General features: G+C 38.7%; 1 protein-coding gene across 5 annotated transcripts in view; it reads left to right on the top strand.

Moving 5' to 3' along the window:
- The first annotated feature begins 2159 nt into the window (after positions 1–2159).
- Positions 2160–12718, top strand: part of arid3a (AT-rich interactive domain 3A) — a 43581-nt gene continuing 33022 nt past the window's right edge. For 3 of the 5 annotated variants that reach the window (XM_020612091.1, XM_020612092.1, XM_020612088.1), the window contains exon 1: positions 2160–3445. The gene's annotated coding sequence lies outside the window, so the exon portion shown is untranslated. Of the gene's footprint in view, positions 3446–3543; positions 3661–12718 lie in introns of all 5 variants that reach the window. The other 2 variants (XM_020612090.1, XM_020612089.1) reach the window with 1 other exon arrangement.

The raw sequence follows: 12718 nt of genomic DNA, 5'->3' as shown, positions 1-12718 counted from the left end.
GGTCTTCCCCGGGGCCTCCTCCCGGTGGGACATGCCTGGAACACCTTCCTAGGAAGGCGCCCAGGAGGCATCCGAAACAGATGCCCGAGCCACCTCAGCTGGCTCCTCTCGATGTGGAGGAGCAGCGGTTCTACTCTGAGCTCCTCCCGGGTGACCGAGCTCCTCACCCTATCTCTAAGGGTGCGCCCGGCCGACTAAACCGATTTTGTTCATTAAAAGTTGGGGTGTAATAGAGAATTTTGACTCTTTGATAAAGTGATGAAAACGGAATCCTTTACTTTTAGAAAGACCGTTGGGTGAATGTTAGCATATTATCCTCTCAGACTGCTGAAAAGAAATATTTTAAGTTTCTAAAAAGGTTGTGACGTTTTAATTTTCCTTGGAAAGCTCTGTGGCTTCGCTTTGACTCTGACCCATAGGTGGCGGCCTAACACAAAGAGATACAGCTCATTACTGCATCCACATGCAAGGAGTGATCATTTAATGTAATTTATTACATGTGGTTTATGTTTTAAAAATGGGAATTGTTGTTTTAAGAACTTTTAATTTGATGTTTATGATGCTGAATTACTACTAGCAATAAACATATGTAATGTTAACAGTTAATGAGCAAGGATTTAAAGTGATGCAGCTGTTGGGATGAATGACAATTAGTAGCATTTGTCAGCTATTTAAGAAGCAGGGAACACTGCTCTTTGATTAAACAGTTTTCCCAAAGTCAGCCTAGATGAATAGTGTCCAAGTGGAGAACTCAAAACTCGCCTGTATGCTATAACCTTCAGTTAGTATATATGGTGGTACTGAACTGAAGGTCACCCACCTTTGCAGCACTATTTACAATATATTCACTTCTTATATTGTTTGTTCTCAAAAAGATCTAAATATTCAGAGGAATACAGCCCCATATGCATTTGAATATACATTCATTCATTAGTATATTTCTTTATTAATATTTATATTTTAAGAATACACAATCACTTTACACTGAAACCATTTCAAAAAGCTTAACAACCTAAACAATTTTCATGTTTGCATGTCAGCACTAAGAACTGGCATGAAAACAGAAATATTCAAAAATGCAATATGTTCTGTTTGTGTAGTATACAGTAAGAACATGATGCAGTATTTCTAAAAGTAATTGTATGTTTAGAATTTTATTGTTTTCTCATAAACTGTTTTCATCTTTTGTTGTTTTTTGGTGCTCATATAATTGTAGGTATGAAACTCTGTGCTTCCCATGTTTGACCGCACCCTGAGAGAGTCTCACTTAAGCCGAAATGTCTCAGTAACCTTTAATTATTTTGGTATCAAGTGTGAAGTTACAGTTGTCATCACCACAGAGACACATTTGCCTTTAATGTCACCTCTCATTGTGTCAGGGCAATAAACACTTCTCTCATGGGTCCCATTACATGTGATGAGGCAGAGGGAGGATCGTTTAAACATCTTGAGCCCTTTATTTTAGGAAACAGCTGAACCAGTTTACTTAAATGTGGCTGAGGGTTTTTATTTTTAGCCACAGTTTTTTTTCTCCAAATGTATAGTTTTTACCATGTGGTTTGGTCCTTGTGAATGGGCTGGTTCATTGTTTACATTATAGTTTGTCATTTTCTACACTCAGATATATTTGTTCCTGCTGTACTTGCGTCTCACACAGGGGCTGTCAATATGTGACACATAAACAGAGGTTTACATCTGTTACTCTGGAAAATGATTCATAAAGTTGTTAAATTCTGAGTTATACTGGAATACACCCAGGGCCGGATTAACCTTTTAGGGAGGCCTTGGGTCAAAGATGTGTTGTTGGCCCTCTATTGCCCCCATTATACATGACAGTTTTACCATTTCCCCAAGCACCCAGAAACCTTAAATGATCTGATATGACCAGAAATCACTTAAGTAATTTTTAAACAAAAATGCTTAAAAAAAATCACTGGCACCAGTTTCTCAAATTTTCTAATTTGCCAGTTTTCTATGAAACTTAACATCTTTGAGTTTTTTAACTGTTGGTCGAAGAAAAAAGGCAACCTAAATATGTTACAGTTGTTTTCACTATTTTATGACATTATGCTGAACATTCAATCAGTTACTCAATAAAATAATTGTCAAATGCATAGATAATGAAAATAATCATTGGTTGTATTCTTAGAGTGATGGAATAATACTGCCTTACCTAAGGTTTTTTACTGTTAATTAATTGGCACATATAAACTTAAGGTATTTGATCACACACAATTATCTCAGAATAAAGTAAAACAATTAAGCTTTAAACCTACATTTAGACACAAAGTCCTTCTACGAGAGGACACATGAGATGGAGGATGGAGGACCTGACCTCCTGCATTTGATATTGTATTTCAGTGACGCACATGTCTGACAAATTTGCAATTAATCAAATGATGTAGACCCAAATCATATGGAGATAACCTGTCTCGATGGCCCTGGAAGTGGGCTAAAGATTAAATAGAGTTTAGGTGCATTCCCCTCAACCAAATAAGGCACTTTGCTGCCTTCAAATGAAAGCATATTGACAAGAAATTAATCTGTATTCATGATTTAGATCAAACTAAAATGAATCATAATGGCTTAAGTCAGTCATATATGACAGAAAAGGTATTTTATGCAGTTTTGACTTTAAACATTGATCATTTTCTGATCCAGGGACTCTCCACCAAGGCACCATCAATAAAAGTCAAAGTAGCATGTGTGAAGTCAAAGTGGGCTACAAAGTAAATGGAAATACTCATGTAAAGTACAACTACTTCAAAAATGTAGGCTTCTTGAGTAAATGCAGGATACTTGTTTACTGTACTTTCCACCACTGCCTGTATACATGCTGCATGCAAGACAGCCTAAAAATCTGTCAGAGGGGAAATGACCTGCGATTAAGAGTGGGTGAAAATCCCTAAATTCAGAGCAGATACCTGCTTGTTGGCTCTAAAAAGCTGTCATGTCTGTTACAGTGGCAGGGCAGGCTGTGCCCACACCTTTACACAAACCTTGCAGAAAGGATCTTTTTTTTCATCCATTTGCTTTTGCCGACATCCCCTGCTCTGGGCTGTGGGGGTGTATGAGGGGCTGGCCCCTGCTGATTCAGAGGTTAGGAATTTGCATCTGATTGCTGTTTGTCAACCAATGATCTGACTGTGCAGACCGGATGGTCTCTCCACGCCTCTCTCTGACTGTCTGAACGATGCGGACTCTCAAAGCGACACAAACTCTGAAAACACAATTACATGCGAGTGTCGAACGCGTGGACACCATGCTGTCATATTAAACAACTTTAATTCTGGCTAATAAACACGCGGGTCACCTCTGCTTTTCCTCTTATCGCTGCCTTTTCCTCAGTGTGTAACCGGAGGGGGAGACTGGATTCACAGACGGGGAAAACAGGAATGTTTCTTCCGCTTCCAAAGAGTGTAAAAAACGAACGGATGCCGATGTGGTAAGTTTATATTTCGTTTCATTAGTTTGCTTTCTTCATACGTATACTGTTTTATGAACAATTTTCGTTAGTGTTTCCTTTCCTTTGTGCTTCTTCAGTTTACTAGTCCCTTACAGACGGAGCTGCTATGTCAATACGATGTAATCACAAAGCCTGATCGATAGCTATTGCTAAGGTAGCGGATGGACTCAACTAGCCTATGTCACCCCGCAGAGGTAATTTAACCAAGCCAAGGGACTTTTTCTTATGTTGAAATATACCTGAAACGCCGTTGTTTATATTTGTAGGTTTGTTTGAAGGTTGTTCGGCTGTGTCACCGAATTTGAACCGACTATATAGAGTGAAATATAAGAATGAGTGCGTTAAAATCTAGCACCACCGTTCGTCTTTACCGTCTGCTATAAAAACGTTAATAGCTAATGTTCGAATTTCAGCCATTAGCTCGGTTTTATCTGTGTTAACGGCTAACGTTCCAACAGTCAACTTGATTCCATGTTCTCACCAAAATACTATCACAAATATACATCATAACTTGGCTAGCTACTTAATATGTCAAGCTGATTATTTTCACTATTATCCCGTGCTACCTAAAGGGGTAAACCAACTGCCCGTGCGCTTGTTGTTAAAGATTTGTTGTTAAAAAAATTTTAATAAAGTGATTTTTAGGACGGGTTTTCTCATGGTTGGCAACACGTCCTGTACAATTTGAACCCACCATTTTTGAGCGACTCTCTTTTACAACGCCATTAAACATCCTCTCTTGTGTAATGTTTCCTTTTTAAGTTAGATATAGAAAGCAGTGCACGTGACAGCATCTACACTTGGGCCTCGAAAGAAATTTGTTCAGGCAAAATATCATGTTAAGAGGTCAAAACAGAGACATGATTTAAAGGTGGCTTCATGAATCAGCTGGAAGTTGGTGTGTGAAACATTAGGCCTCTTTGCTACTTCTGTTTAGAGCTGCAGATTAGTTGTCAACAAAAAAAACCGGCGCAACTGTTTTGATTAATCTTTTTTCGAAGCCTCTCAGATATAAAGGTTTCCTGCTTTGTGTCTTGTATCTTTGTAAATATTTTAGATTCCTGGTTGGACAAAAGATAACTGAAGTCATCACCGTGGACTCAGATTGATAATTTTGTTTTTGTATTCAGACATTTTATAGGTGATTAATTGATGAAATAATCAGGGGATTCTTAAGCAAAGAAAATAATCGTTAGTTGCAGCCCAGCTCACATAATGCCAGAAACAGATGATGTAATGACGCTGTGATAATAGTGGTTTTTGCAGACCAGATGCAAAGATCGGGCAAATATTTGAGCCAATTTCAGTCCTATTTAAGAGCCAAAACATGCATGGACAGTTGACGTGTATTTTAAAATCTAAAAACTCCAGGGTCAACACAGGTGTATATTTCTCACTTGAACATCCAGTTGATATGATATGAAGAGATAATCCTTTATTGTCATTGTAACATATACAATGAAATTTTAAAGTGACCTTCAGTCGGTACATCAATGAAAAAACATAACATATAAAATAAAAACATAACCACAAAAAAATAATAAAATGAAACAACAGACCCCTCACACACACCACCACACACACAGGCATATTATATTTTAGCAGCATTGAGTGTGATTTCACACACTGAGCATTGAGTGTGATTTCACAGGTTGTAGGGCTGTGTCAATTCCTTACAAGTGAAATCCCTAAAATTGTTCTGTGGAAGTGGAAAAGACAAGTACAAATTGTGGAGCAGATGGAGAAAAGAGCCTGTCAGCACGTGTTAGTGGCTGAGACCAAGACAAGTCAAAACATCCACAGGACCAGTTCAGCATGTTAGGGGATTGATGTGGACACAAAGAGCTATCTTCAGTACTACAGGGTGGTGGGAAAATCAAGCGTACATAATAGGCTAAGCATTGTATTCCTGTTTATGAGATCAAGCAACATCAAGTGGAACAGCAAACTTTTCATCCCATGTGGATTCAAAACAGTTCAAGAGGTCCTTGTTGTATTTTTCAGGAGAGTTGTGTTATGCCAGGCTGACAGAACTCAACCAGACAGACAACCAAAACAGCCTAGCATTTGTTTGGGGTTTGGTGTTAGTTTCTCACCAGATAGTGGTGGACAGGGAAGTACGGGCATGGGAATGTGGTTTGATTTTTAAAGTTATGTTTAATGGCATCATGGCAAACTACTATAAACAGATATGTTCTGAAAGTCTGGTTTCTGTGAAGATTTCCTGACATAAATGCGTTTTTAGAGGCTTTTCAGATTAAAACTTTGGTTAAAATGAACAATAATATTTTGTAGTGTAAAAATGATAAAACGTAAAGAAACAACCTCAGCAGTTTTGTCTTTAAGAATACAAGATATCAGCCCATATGTTTCAGTCTACTGTGAAACTGATGACAGGAACAGTAATGAAATCCTCCTGGCATGATTTAAGTTAATATAAGGCCCTGGAGAGATTTGGAGTTTGCTGTGATGACACAAATTGATGAGGAAATGAGATTTTGATAAACAAAAACTGAACTATAAATCTAAACAATGGGAGCAGGATGAGGAGAGGGGTATGGAGAATCACCACCAGAGCGGGTCGAATACTGATCACTGGATTCTTATGCTACCAAGCACTTCAGCAAGGAACCAGTTATCATTTACTGGTGTGAAAATTTAGCTTGCAGAATAATTTTTGCTCCTCAAGTGTCAAACTGCATCTTAAAGTTGTGATTGACAAATACAAAGGAAGCAGGCAGCAACAAACATATGTCGGCAGTTAAGTTAAAAGGCCTCACTTTGCTTTTGCATAATGTAGGGTGGCTTTAATGAGCAAGTTATGAAACTGACTTTACATAAAACGCCTGTTGCTCTTGATGTGCAGAGCTGATGGCTGTGTTTTTGATGACACTCTGTTATTTCCCATCAAGCAGAGATGTTGAAATAGTGGTCAATTGTGACCTGAAGATAAATCGATATATCGACATTGTGATTTCACTTATTGTAGGATTTTGGTTATTAAAGTCTCACAATATGGCTTGATTATTATGCATGCATTACTTTTGCAATGCATGCTTCTAACATTATTAGTTTATGAACATGTACCCACTATTTGCTTATTACAAGCTCTAATGGTGATTTTGGACATTTTAGATCAGGGGTGTCAAACTCAATTGCACAGGGGACGCTACATTTGCAAACACCTGCATTTTGTCTGGACACAAGACGTCGCACACTTTCATCATGCAGCTCTTTAGAAACTCTCCCTCGGTAAATGTTCGGGCTGATTTTCTCCTCTGCCACAATAAAACTTGCTTTCACAGCAGCTTCACTGTGTGATTTCGCTTTGGTGAAAACGTCTGCTGTGATGTCAGATTCCTCTTCAACTCCTCTACCTTCTGTAGCTTCTGCTCTACATTCACGTTTTTCAGCTTGTCCTGATGTTTTGTCTCGTAGTGCAGTCTTAGGCTATATTCCTTAATTACAGCCACATTAGCTCCACAAATAAGACACACAGGTTTCCCGTCAATGTCAGTAAACATATACTCAGCCTCCCACCGGTTTTCAAAGGCTCTGTTTTCAGTATCAACCTTTCTCTTGGCCATTGTTAGGGGCTAGCTTTGACTTGAAATTAGGGTTGTATACATCAACAGGCGCTTGACTGATCTGACGCAAGTGATTGCGGGAATGATTGCAGGTAGCCTATTGTTCGGTAAGGCAGCTGTTGCGCTGCATTATGGGATTTGTAGTTTGTGTGTTATCGGCACTTCATATCGCCAGGCCATTAAAAAAAAGATATATAAAATGATCTTGCAGGCCGGATGTAATTGTATACCGGGCCGGATGTGGTCCATGGGCCTTGAGTTTGACACGTGTTTTAGATTGTCAACATTGATAGTTCATGTGTAAAAGCTGGTGTTAAATTGATTTGCAAATATTGCCTCAAGAAAAATGTTCTGAGTGAAAAACCACAACTGAACAATGAAGTGCTTAAAATAAGTCAGTTATTTAAGAAAGATTCTTGTTATATTTAATGTAGTGCTTAAATGCACTGTTAACAGAAAATAAACCAATTTTAATGATTGATCACCATCAGCCATTTTATCAATAAAAACACTTGCTGGTTCCAGCTTCTCCTGCAAGAAGAACTGCTGCTTTTGTCATTTTTATATCGTATCCATGTGAGTTTTTGACTGTTAGTCAGCTGAAATATGGAATTTGCTAGAATCTTTAGAAACAGTGCAGAAGCTAAAATGAATTGATCATTTTGAAAATAAAGATAAATCAGTAATGAAAATATTCTTTATTCACAGGCCTAATTTGATTCTCATTTGTTGCTTTTGTTTTTCCAGCCAGTGAGAATGGCCATCATATCAGAGGCACACTTTTAATGAAAAAAGCCTGATGCTATGCCACATCTGTGTGGTGTGTCTGCGTTCCGTCTTGTTATCTTGTTGGTGTGTGTTCTTGGATTCACAGAGTGTACTTGCTGTGTCTTTGTCCTTCTGATCTGTAAACCAGTCCTTCTGGCCCCTTTTCTAATCTGCTGTTTAGTTTCATAAAGCGAACTTGTGTTCACTCAGGTCTGTGCATTAGTCATGTTCAGAGCCATGCTACTGCTTGCTGTTACAGAGATTGGTAATACTTGTAGATTCACACCTCACTGTGGTTAAGTTTGTTCAGCGCACATACTATGGTTGGATGTGTGGTCATTCATACATTTACAAGCAGAAATCCATAGAGCTTCCAGTCATTGCACTAGGGCTGGACCCAAATATTCGACTATTTGGATATTTGTTTGTTGGGTAGGTAATCAGTTTTCAATTTTAGTATTTGAATATTTGAGACAGCAGGAAATTTCACTGCAGTCTGATCCCGATGATGAAGAGGAAATAAAACGTAATGGAGATGGTTTGGTCCACTAGCTGGTACTTACTAGGAATGACAGGCATCATGACGATGGGCCAGCATTGTGATTTAAACACTCCCCCACCCCCCGATCATCATGGTTTGTGGTTAAAATGACAACCAGCAGGGTCATATCAGCTGTTATTATTTTTAGCAGATTAGCTGTTATTAGCAGACTATTACTAGCGCAGCTCCAAAGCCCAAAATTTGCCATTTTGGAAAGCCCTACATTGCAGACATTTGTTCTTCGCACATTGTTGTTTAAAGAACATTTAGAATCAGCATGTGTAATGCAAATAGCGTGCTCATTTTGCCTCTGAGCTTCATGGCTGAGTGAGTGGCAGTCACTGGCCAAATAGCCACTAACCTGGTTAGTGGCTGTGAATTAATGACAGACAAACATGTACAGACAAGACAAACAGGTCTGACGCCTGTTTGTCTTCTGTCTTTTAAACCATAATCCTTTTATAGGCCTGTAAAGGCTGTTTTTTATGTTGTCACTGCATTGAAATAACCTGTCAAGACTTAAGGGTGTGGGCTGTGCTTTGAGGTCTATATTGTGTCAGTTGAATGTTTCAGTAATAACCCACTTGTAAATACCAGCATGAAAAGTATCACAGTGAATTGGACTGCTGTCTGAACACCACATGTTTTCCTGCCCTTACAAACAGCATGGCTTGGCCGGCTTTCAGTTGTATCTCTGCCAAAAGCTACATTTCTGAAGGGTCTGTACGACATGTGGGTCTGCAACTCTGTTATTTTGCCAAAAGCTATAGGGAAAAAAAACTTGCAAGTGACTTCACTGTTTGGGCTGGAGCCATGAGGGAATCCCAGCAGTGCTGACGGTGAAGCAGGCGCACAGCAGACTAAGGCAGGGTCTGACGTTTTGGGGTGCCCTGCAGCACCTGAACCAGGATGTTAGAACTCTTTATCTGTAGCTCTTAATCTATGTTTTCTACTCATTCATTGCCTCACTGCAGACAAAAGACTTGATTGTTAAAGATTACAAAGCGGTGATGTGACTGCACAGCCACCGTATAAACCAACAAGTTAATCCAGTTTGGGACATTTCATGCCATTCAATGAAAATGCAACCCCCCCCCCCACCACCACCACCACTAAAGGAACTATAATCATGCTGTTGGTCTAGAGTTATAATGGCAGTGTGCTGAACTCTGCAAGCAGCGACATGCAGGCTGTCTGCTGAAGCTCACTTTTTTCTTTTTTTTTTTAAACAGCAGAGTCATGTTTAACACAAGAATTTGACTTTGGTGAGATGTAGAGAAATAGACATAAAAGCAGTTTAATATAACATTTACAAAGTGCATTTTAGGAGAATTCCCTAAACTGCAGATAGTCATTACATGGCTTTCTGGTAAATGTGACTTGTTACATTAATAGAAAGGTATGGAAGTGAGTGGAATTGAGCAATAAAAGATTGTACAGGGAATGGACACCGCAGGAGCTGTGCTGTCACTCCAGCACAGTAGCCCTGCACTCATCTATTGTTGGCAAACTTAGGTTGTATGATCTCAAGATTGCATCAGGCTGTGTTGATTAAACTCAAAGTTGAACTGCACAAAAGGAAGAATTAAAAAGCACAAGCATCAGCTGGACTGATATAAATCGAACTATTTTGCTAGACAGAGTTCAACATAACAAAAGCTGACGTCGTGAATTGCCGTTGTTTTACTTGACTAGTGTTTGCTTCATAAGAAAGGCCTCTGTTTCTCCGCCGGAGCTGTCATCACATAAGATTTATGTTTGTTCTCATAATACTACAGTCTCCACATGAAGCTTGGCAGAGTTGTAACATGGCGAAGTCAATATCCAGCTGTGAGGTGGTGGATATAAATGCCTGCAAACATTTCAGCTGAATCAGCAGAGATGGCTTTTTTTTTTTTTAACTATTCATGTGATGACTTTTCCTGTGGTTAAACATATAGCAGACTTCAAATGTTTAGTAAACCTTTCCCTGTGGGCTCTTCTATCTATAAGTAGCACTTGTTTAAAACATATAGAATTCTGTTTTCTGCCCACATAGGAATATTTTGTTCTACTTGAACTGTTTGACCTCTTTTACTGTTCCTGAGTCAGACATACCAGAAGTGTTCCAGACTGAATCCAGACTTCCTACATTCAGATCATACATGTTGATATAAAAGTTAAAAGAAATCACTTCTAGCCTGCACAGCCAAACCCTGTTGCTCAATATAGATAGTAACAGAATTCACTGCTGAGAAGTGGGGCAATGGATTATTTTTGCTGTATACCTATTTAATTTATGCAGTAGCTGTGGCTAATCAGATTTAGCTGGCTGCATTGCTTCGGATCTCTGGAAGAGGTCAGTGGAAAGTGTGTTACCAGCCTGTGTGACACTTCCTCAATGAACTCATTGGTGGTGCAGTGGGGCTCAATGGAGCCTGTGTTATAGTCTTACGAGGTAATAATGCAAAGAATGTGAGAAAGGGATGCATAATCAGGGTCCAGCACCACTGACCGACTGCTTGTTTTTAGGCCCCCACCCCCCCGTTTTTAGGTAGAAAAGATCATGAATGGCCACTGTTGACTCCTCCCTACACAGTTACTCTTTAACTTCATTAATGGCATATTAAATGCTAATATCTGTTGACACGAAGAGTGAATGCTATAAACAAGAGTGTTTTAAAATGAATAACATATAAGTAATGTGCAAACAATCAGAAAAAATAATTACTTGTTTTTAATACAAAATATCATTGCATGGACTTCAAATAAAATGAATTTGAAATAAAACAGAGCACACAATTTATTTGGTAAATCCTGATGTATCTCATTTTTAAGCTGTGAGGAAGATTAATGGAAATGTCTGAATGACAAAAAGCCATCGCTTTAGCAGTGATGTTATGTATTCAATGTCTGAAAAGTCCTGTATGCTAGGCTCTTAAAGGAGGTCTTTGCTGGGTGAAATGTTGCTACCAGGCACATAACATAGTTTTGGATGCCTGGAATTTTTTCTTCTAACATTTAAGCTCCTGCCCTTGGAAAAAGAGATGGGGGAAAAACTCTCCCAACTTGAGGCGGAGAAAGGCTCCAAGCTGTTAATTGAAGCATATTTATTTGCGTAAATCAAACAAGAAATTATGTGTAGCCCAGCTGGTTTTGACTTAAAGCTTAAGGCTACTATGGAAGCTGAGCAATTTCCATGTTAAAATATGTTTATTCTCTCCCCATGCTATTTAAATATATATAGGCTATATGTAAACATGTGCAAGCAGAAATTGACTTAAAGAGTTGGAAATAGGACAGGTGTGGTGTGGTCATGTCTTTCTCCTTGAGGTCATTCATATCTTTTGTTTTGTTCATTTAATAAGTAGTGAGTAAAGTACAACATAAAGGAAAAATGTGCAATGTGGCTTGCAGCAGTTGTAGTGCTTCACAGAACTACATACAAAAATGTTACTAATTAAATGATTGTATAGTTATGTAGTGTATTGTGCTGCAATAAACTGATAGGCTGTATTCAAGAGTTAAGACTGGATGATATTCAGAAGTAAGTAACAGATAAACTGAAAAAAGCCTTCTGGTCCTACTAGAGATAGAAAACAACATTGAAAGTATATTTGTCCAGGAATGTTTGTGTTGATAGCATCAGGAAAAAGCCTGTTTCACTGCTAACAGCAGGACAGGTGATGTGCGATAACATGCTAAGACCCATACACTTTAAGTATAAGCTGGTACTGATAGAAATTTTCTTTTGAGTACAAGTCAGGTTGGATAGTCATTTCAAAACAGGTGTGGAATGAGCATCAGTGCGTTAGCTACTTTGGTAAAGAAAGTATAGTACAGCAAGTACCACTTAGAGAAACTGCAAACTGCATCAACAGAAATCCAGGAAAGACATTACAGTACCACCCACACTGATTTATATGTGATCTTTAGGAAGCGAAGAGCAGAAACACCAGCAAAGAGCACTTAGCACCAGAGATGGAGATGAAACATAAATCTTGTGGATTGCCACTTTAAGAATCTGATTCTGTCTTGTTTTCCAGTGAAGCAGAACAGACAGACATTCATTTTAATATCCAGTTTCAACTCTCACAAAGGCCTCACCCAGTTCTTTTCAAACCACATGGCCTTATCAGGCAAAGATGCTTCTTTCTTTCGGTACATACAAGGAAATAAAATCTTTGAATCAAAATGTTGAATTGCAAGATCTGTATCTGTGTTGAAGTTGGCACATGAAAACAAAACCACCGACTTAGGAAAACCTCTGCTGTGTGTCTGTGTTGCTCTCTGAGGACTTCATGTATATATGTATTTATTTATACAAAACCAGATTTTAGCAGACATTTTGGAAACACCATGTGTGTATTACAACAG

Source organism: Monopterus albus, unplaced genomic scaffold (genome assembly GCF_001952655.1).
Source record: "Monopterus albus unplaced genomic scaffold, M_albus_1.0 scaffold120.1, whole genome shotgun sequence".
Taxonomy (NCBI): Eukaryota; Metazoa; Chordata; class Actinopteri; order Synbranchiformes; family Synbranchidae; genus Monopterus; species Monopterus albus.
Note: the sequence above shows the minus strand (reverse complement) of the source record. Positions and strands in the feature narration are given on the sequence as shown.